We start from the raw sequence: 7,485 nt of genomic DNA, 5'->3' as shown, positions 1-7,485 counted from the left end.
TATTATTTTGTCCTCAAATATCTCCAGTTCCTAAAATAGCTGAATAATAAAAGTGAAAGGAGTGACTTATTATTCATAGCAAGCCTCTTGTCTTTTTTCTCTTTTTTCCTTTTCTTTTTCCTTCCTCCTTCCCTTCCTTCCTTCCTTCCTTCCTTTTAGGTAAAACTGATATAAAACATTATAGAGGTTTCAGTTACACAACATTATAATTTGACATTGTATATGCTACAAAGTGATCACCACTGAAAGTCTACTTACCGTCCATCACCACACAACTGACCCCTGCCCTTGTGTCCCCCACTGCCCTTTCCTGCTGCCGACCACCAACACGTTCTCTACATCTGTGCATTTGTTTCGCCTCGCTTGTTTAGATTTCACACCGAGTGAGGTCATACGGTGTTTGTCTTTCCCCATCTGACTCACTTCACTCAGCGTAATACCCTCAAGTTTCATCTGTGTTGTCACAAATGGAAAAATTTGCTTATTTTTATGGCTGAGTAGTATATATATAATTTATATATGTGTTGTGTGCACATATGTGTATACAAGGTCTGTCCACAAGGAACCCAGCCAGGAAATATGAATAACAAAGACACTTATTGAAGAAGATACAAAAAATATTATACACAGGACAATGACACCTCAGTCCCCTTCAAAGTAGGCACCTTGGGACTTCATGCAGTTCTTCCAGTTGCTGTCAGCTCACCAGTCATATTTCCTTGAATCTCATCAACAGTCTGAAATCTTTTCCCTTTCAAAGGTCATTTTAGTTTTGGGGAAAGCCAGAAGTCGCAGGACACCAAATCTGGGCTGTACGGAGGGGCTGAGTCACCTGGGTGATTTGATGTTTTGCCAAAAAAACTCTGCAGGAGACGTGATGCCTAAGCAGGTACATTGTTGTGATGAAGCTGCCAGTCACCAGTCGCCCATGGCTGCGGCCTTCTGAATCATCCAAATAGTTTCCATGGAGGAATGTTCAAAGTTAACACAAAATTTGATGCAGATTCTTTGCACTACTTGCTCAGGCATTTTGCTTGTGACAGCCACACAGTACACATGCTCACTTAACAGCATCTACTGGCCTGACTGACTAGTGCAGTGAAGTTGTCATTGTTCACACAGGCACATTCCAGTCCACTCTCCTTGGCTGCCAGGTTACATTAATGTCACATTATGCGAACTGTTCTCGTTATATTAACAATAGCTGGACTTTTTCCAGACAGACCTTGTATGTGTGTATTTTTCTTTATCCATCAGTGGGAACTTAAGTTGTTTCTGTACCTTGGCTGTTGTAAATAATACTGCAATGAACATAGGGGTGCATAGGTGCATACATCTTTTTGAATTAATGTCTTTGTATTATTTGGGTAAATACCTAGAAGTAGAATAGCTGGATTATATGGTAGTTCTTAATTTTTTTTGAGACATCTCCAAACTGTTTTCCATAGTGTTTGTACCAATTTACATTTCCACCAACAGTGTATGAGGGTTCCTTTTATCCACATCTTCTCCAACACTTATTTCTTTAAAAAAAAATTTTTTTTATATTAGCCTGTTAGAATAACAGGCATGAAGTGTTATTTCCCTGTGGTTTGATTTGCATTTTCCTAATAATCAGTGATACTGAACACATCTTTTTATGGCCCTATAGGCCATCTGCATGTCTTGCTTGGAAAAATGTCTATTCGGATCCTCTGCCCATTTTTTAATCAGATTGTTTGGGGTTTTTTTGTATATGAAATAAGACTGGTTTAGTTTCATTCTTTGCGTGTGGCTATCCAGTTTTGCCAACACCATTTATCAGTGAGACTATCCTTTCCCACTGTATGTTCTTGGCTGCCTTGTCATATATTAATTGTCTATATACTTGTGGGTTTAATTCTGGGCTCTTGACTGTGTTCTATCATCTGTGTGTCTGTTTTTATGGCAACATTATACCGTCTTGATTATTATAGCTGTAATATAGTCGGAAATCAGGAAGTACGATGCCTTCAGCTTTGTCTTTCTTCCCCAAGATTACTTTGGCTATTCAGGACCTTTTGTGCTTCTATACAAATTTTAGAATTATTTGTTCTAGTTCCATGAAAAATGCCATTGGAATTCTGATAGGCATTGCACTGAATCTGTGGATTGCTTTGGGTAGTGTGGACATTTTTAACAATATTAATTCTTCTAATCTATGAGCATGAAATAAATGTCTTTTCATATATGTGTGTCTTCTGCTATTTCTTTTGTCAATGTAGTATAATTTTCAGTGTGGTCCTTCACCTTCTTGGGTAAATTTATTCCTGGGTATTTTATTCTTTTTGATGCAATTATAAAAAAGAATATCTCTTTAATTTCTCTTTCTGATAGTTTCTTATTAGTGTATAGAAATGTTATAGATTTCTGTATTTTTGATTTTGTATCTTGCTACCTCACTGAATCCATTTAGTAGTATTAACCATTTTTCACTGTGGAATATTTAGGGGGTTTTATATATAGGTACCATCATCAGATAGAATTTTACTACTTCTGTTTCAATTTGGATTTCTTTCTTTTTTTCTTTTCTTTTCTTTTTCCTTTGCTTAAGTGGCTCAGTTGGTTGGAGCATCATTCCATACACCAAAAAGACTGTGAATTCAATTCCCAGTCAGGGCACTTGTTACCCAAGTCACAGTAGTAAAGGGGGAGAGAAGCCCTCAGGACTAGCTCAGGGCACCGAGTTTGAGTCATTCAAAGCAGCTCCGCTTTTTGGCAGCAAAGCTTTTTGACTAAGCTTTTTGCTTGGTCTAGAATTTATGTAGAAATTGGTGGCATTTCCACTGGCCACCATGGTTGCATCCTGCATGCACACCCTGCTTCATGCTGGGAGCTGGCATTGCCCTGCCCCTCCGCCACCCTGGGAGCCCATGGTCCCCTCTCTGGGACTTCCACAGATCTCTCTAGAACTGTGTCCTCAGAATCTAAAGCATCTGTGTAAACCAAGTGTTGTCCCTCCAAAAACAAGCTGGCACAGGCACCTTCTTAACACAACTTCAAAATAGATGTTTCATTTCTTGCGTAATTTACCTAACTTTAGGGATCCCGATATCCCAGTATTTTAATAATAGATATAGCCACAATTCATTTGTATTGGCTAAGGGCTGGACTCCTTGTTTGTTTCCAGCTATGCTTTCTTTGTACAGATTTAGGCTCTTTTTCAGAGAGCATGCACTCTCTAATCAATTGATTGCCCATCTTTTCCTTAAGCAACTCACTTGGAGCTAATTATAACTAGCATTTATTGAGTGCTTATTATTAGTCAGGCGCTGCTACAAATAACTCAAGGCATTAATTCACAGGAACCCCTCATAAGTACTACATCCCATTTTACAGATAAGGTAACTGATGCTCAAAGAGTTCAAGTAACTTTCCAAAGTCATATAGCTGGTAAGCAGCAAAGCTGAAATATGAATGCAGGCTGACTCCGGCTCCTGCGCCCTCAACCACTGCACTGCTCTCTCCCTCAACAGCACAGCCTCAGTTCAGCTCCAAGGTTAATACAGATGGGCGAGTGAGTACTCAGGGAAAAGACGCCTTTTACAACTTATCAAGCTGTGATGAATACCAGCACAGCATCTGCCTTTAAAAAAAAATCACACTAGCCCAGTTACTTCAAACAAGACCTAACTGGTGTGAGGTCTGGTCCAGTTATAGATCACTGTGTAACCCCGGGAAAGTGTTTGAATCTCTCTGGGCCTCATCAGTAAAGTATGTGTATTTGAGATCTAGGATCTACCCTTGGAGACTATGAGACTTGGGTATCTCTTTATTCATCATCGTATTTTACAGAGAGGGACAAGAAGTTACCTAATGCAAAGGCCAGGGAGGGTCTGGCTCAGGGAGGAGTGACACCACCATGGTGCAGCCACCCACTCACTTGCCTTGGGATGACTTGAGGCCCCTCTGCTGGCTCTTCACTTAGTCTCATTCTCATTTTTCCAAAAGGCCAACATACGCTGTCCTTGAAATCCAGCTGTAGATTCTTGGCACGGAGCAGGTGTGAGTGGGTGTCTTGGGCCTTCTCTTCTTTGGGAACAATGTCCCGAGTAATAGTTCTTTAGTTGGTTAGTTGGAGTCCTGAGAACAGAAAAGGACAAAAGATGCATTTGTCATACTATCAAGAGCCACCGAAGGACTGGAAGGGGGGAAGTCTGCACCAGCATCCCGTAAAAGGAAAGGCCTGGGCCTTAGGTTTCCAGTGAAGAGTGTGTTACTGCAGCCTTGTTGGTGGGGGTGGGCACTTGGATGCCCTTGACATTCAGATGGTGCTTTATGGTTATGGATTTCCTTGTCCCACTGGGACTTCACAGAAACCTTGCGTGTGTGGGCGGGGTAGAGGAGGAGACAGGGACGGTGACAATGGTGTAGAGGATAATGAAGATGATGATGATGATGGTGGCTCATCTCCATTGAGCCCTTGTCTTCCGGGCACTGTGCTAAGGACTGCCCATGCATGGACTCCAGAAACTTCCGAACGTCAGGAACTGGGAACCATTGGCTTATGCCCAGGGAAGCTGAAGCCCAGAGAAGCTAAGTCACGTGCTCACAGGAATGCAGCGGTAGCAGAACTGGTTTTGAATTCGGCTGTGTCTCATCCTGTGGCTTTTAGCTCTTTATTTTGAGGCCTAGAGATAGTAAGTAGCTCAGAGCTAGCAATACTAACTCCGGTTTTAAAATCTGTGCAGAAATGAAATGCCCAAGTTGGTAGAAAAAATAGAGAAGACAAACCTCTGGTTGGTACTAGACAGAGCTGGGGTAGACCTGAGCCAGAAGTCCCAGTCAACGTCCCAGGCCGCCTCCTTCCTTCCTTCCCCCTGCAGGAGGGGCTTCCCTGTAGACAAAACCCTCTTTTCTTCCACAATCCGGCAGGTGACACACCACCATTCCCCCACCTAATCTCCTCATTTTTCCAAATGTTCTTTTTTTTTTTAACTTATTTTATTGTTGTTCAATTACAGTTGTATTTTCTCCCCACCCCTCCCCTCCACCCCCCCAAACCCACCTCCCTCCCTTGCTTCCACCCTCCCCCTTGGTTTTATCCATGTGTCCTTTATAGCAGTTCCTGAAATCTTTCCCACTGTTCTTAATTCTGCCCTTTGTGGAACTTACAGCTCTGGGGGAGAAGGATCTGAATTAAGAAATCACATGAGTTAACAGTTACAAACTATGAATTGTGTGTGGTAACTATCAGGAGCCATGATGTCTAATCCTGGGGATTCATAGAAGGCTTCCTGGAGGAAGTGACTTTGGATCTGAGGCACATTGGTCTGGGTCAGAGTTTTCTTTGGAGGCCCTAAGGGACACGTGAACCTTGATAAAAGAGAAGAGAAAGCTGTGGAGAAGGAGGACAATGTGCCCCCTTACTTACTAATCTGCCCCTTCCAGATGTGGGCCTTACTGAGTGAGGGTAGGCTGGGTGGGGTCTCCGTGCTCTAGGGACTTGGTTCTCAAAGTGTGGTCACTGGCACACCAGTGGCTGCAGCATTAGCTGGGAGTTGTTATAAATGCCCAGTCTCAGGCCCTAGACCTCCTACACTGAAAGCTGGGACAGGGCAAACTGTTTGCTTTCAATAAGCCCTCCTGGCTGCTCCGTGACCTGCTGAAACTCAGAGCCATGTTCTAACAGATGCTGGCTGTCAGGGGGTTCACCCACTGAAGCATAATAGTCCTGGCTCTCTCTTACTCTCTCCTGCTCTCCACAGGGAAGGGGAACTCACAGCTGGTATTCTGAGAGAAGCCCTGATAGGGGTCTGCAGCCATAGAGAGAAATGAGACAAGTTATTTGGTGAAGTGGGGAATAAAATACAGGAATTCTAGCAGTTCAGAGATTAACTGCCCATGGCGTGAGACTCCAGGAGCTAAAAGCACATTCTCTGGGAACTGGAAAGAAGCTGGCACATCTGCGCCACCCCCGCCCCCGCCCCCGCCCCCGCCCCTGCCCCCGTCTAAGACAAGACCCTGTAGGTGGCGCCTCACCCTTCAAGGCAGCCTTTTCCATCGTTGGCTAGTTATGTCTGAGATGAAAGCTGCCTTCCTCTGACTGCCTTCCACTGGCCTTCCTTCTCTGAATTCTCACAGAGAAACCTTCCTCCTTCCCCCAACCTCCCAAGGATGACAATCCTGCTAACCTATGGTTCTTAGTGAAGAGACCCACTGACCCACCAAAGTGTGAGATGAGCCTGGACTTAGAAATATTTTTATTAAAGCAACATGACCATGATGGAAACTTCAAGTACATGTGCCCTTCAGCTGGGCCTGCTGACATGAGGGTGGCTTTGCAGCTGGGTCCACATTCCGGAGAAAGTTAAATAAAGGACACAGGATCTGATCACAACTCTGACCCAAGCCTCCGCAGCTCAGTGATATCCCTCCCATGTGGTTTGCATCAAGTCCTGCCTTTGTGATTTGGCTGATGAAGAAAAATGTTTTTTGGATTGTGTATTTAAACTGTCGATGCTTTACACAGGTATTAACTACTTCACAGCCCAGGAGCTACTTTGTTTCTGGAGAAAATAGTCCTCAGAACATGTTTGTGTCATTCTGAGGTTCCTCATCACACCCAGCCAGCTGCATGGTCACGCACACGTCCATTGAACCATTCTGCATATTGAATCCCAGCCTGCCTGCATTTGGACACTACCCAATTTCTTCTTCAGTCGAGAAAGTAAAGTTAACCCTAGACAACTGTACTCCAAAGAACACACTAATGAAAGATCCAACTCAGAGAAAACAAACTGTGGTAAAGTATAAAAGAGCAGTTTATATTCTCTTTCCAACTTGTATTCTCATGCTCTCCCAGCATCCTTTGCAACAGGAGGAAGAGGGCAGAGAGCTGGCCAGTCCATCTCAGAGACAGCCAGGCTGACGCCCAGGGAGAAACACAACACAAAGCCCCGCCTCTCTATCCAGTCATCTCACCACGCCCATCAGTGCTCCCCCAGCAGAGACACTGCTACCTGGAAATGACAACAGCCCTTGAGTCATAATAGGGAATCTGTCAACCAAAACATAATGTCAAAAGAAACTTACTATGAAATGGGGTTGTGACACTTCTTACTTGCAAGGATGGCATTTGGAGAGTCCCATCGGGAGAAAAGCTCACCCATCTGAGTCTGGATCACAGCTTCTCTATGCTCTTGATAATAATGTCAGACAAAAATGTGACCACATGCTCTTAAACAGGCTTTCCACCAGCAGAGAGAGCGCTCATCTGCCCACCATCCTGTAACAACTGGAGCCAAGCTTCTGTTTCATTTTTACCAGAAAAAAAGACTCCATCCTACCACAACAGTCATTGAATTCAAGCCTCTTCACAGAGGAAGCAAAAGACTTCCTAATCTCAAGCAAAAAAATGCCAGCTATGTACTCCCACAGGGCTCCAGTCCCCGGAGTTACAGGGCGCCAGGGCTATGACAATACCCTCCTAGCTGCTGTACAGTTCAATTCTCCTTTGTGCAAAAA

General features: G+C 43.8%; 1 protein-coding gene across 1 annotated transcript in view; it reads right to left on the bottom strand.

The window, feature by feature from the left end:
- Positions 1-3,919: 3,919 nt before the first annotated feature.
- Positions 3,920-7,485, bottom strand: part of HKDC1 (hexokinase domain containing 1) — a 60,342-nt gene continuing 56,776 nt past the window's right edge. The window contains exon 19 of the transcript XR_008391356.1: positions 3,920-4,101. The gene's annotated coding sequence lies outside the window, so the exon portion shown is untranslated. The remainder of the gene's footprint in view (positions 4,102-7,485) is intronic.

This window comes from Artibeus jamaicensis, unplaced genomic scaffold, assembly GCF_021234435.1.
Source record: "Artibeus jamaicensis isolate MK-2021 breed Jamaican fruit bat unplaced genomic scaffold, CSHL_Jam_final contig_332, whole genome shotgun sequence".
Classification (NCBI taxonomy): domain Eukaryota; kingdom Metazoa; phylum Chordata; class Mammalia; order Chiroptera; family Phyllostomidae; genus Artibeus; species Artibeus jamaicensis.
Note: the sequence above shows the minus strand (reverse complement) of the source record. Positions and strands in the feature narration are given on the sequence as shown.